The sequence below is a fragment of the Echinops telfairi genome, unplaced genomic scaffold (assembly GCF_000313985.2).
Source record: "Echinops telfairi isolate 266 unplaced genomic scaffold, ASM31398v2 ScPeMD7_7468;HRSCAF=8506_0, whole genome shotgun sequence".
NCBI lineage: Eukaryota > Metazoa > Chordata > Mammalia > Afrosoricida > Tenrecidae > Echinops > Echinops telfairi.
In genome coordinates, this window is record NW_022111369.1 from 32,525,909 (window position 1) to 32,526,434 (window position 526).

The following is a 526-nucleotide window of genomic DNA, read 5'->3' on the forward strand; positions in this document are numbered from 1 at the left end:
TGAAATAGACATGTGACTACTGTTCATTGAATTAGAGATCATACATTCTTTATTCAGGTGTAAATAAAGCTAAACTTCTATACTTTTAAAAATTATGCAATAGGTGAATCTTGTTAGTCAAATAAATCTTGTGATTTCTATCTAGTCTGCTGCTACAAAGTATGAGAAGGACTTAAAATATATGCTTATTGTTATTACTGTCTGTGAGCCCTATCTCTTTTTTAAAAGCCTTTTAATTGAGAATTAGGTGAAGGTTCACAGAGCAAGTCAGTTTTACATTCAACAATTCTCACATTTTTTTCATGTCATTGACTGCAGTCTCCACAGTGTAACATCAGTCGTCACAAGTCTGCCCTGCATTTCCTGTTTCCAGTCTTCCTTCTTTTCCAACCCTTCCTGACACCTAGGCCCCAGCAAATGTGGCAGTTTCCATCTTAATGATTCACTGCTTGGTTTTGTTATTTGTATGTTCCTCTTATCCTTTGTTGAATTTGTCAGTGGTTTATCAATTTTATTAATCCTTTCA

The 526-nt window shown here is 34.4% G+C and overlaps 1 protein-coding gene across 7 annotated transcripts in view; it reads left to right on the top strand.

Moving 5' to 3' along the window:
* Nucleotides 1-526, top strand: part of MAPK10 (mitogen-activated protein kinase 10) — a 379,669-nt gene that overhangs the window by 295,320 nt on the left and 83,823 nt on the right. The gene's annotated exons all lie outside the window — the stretch shown is intronic.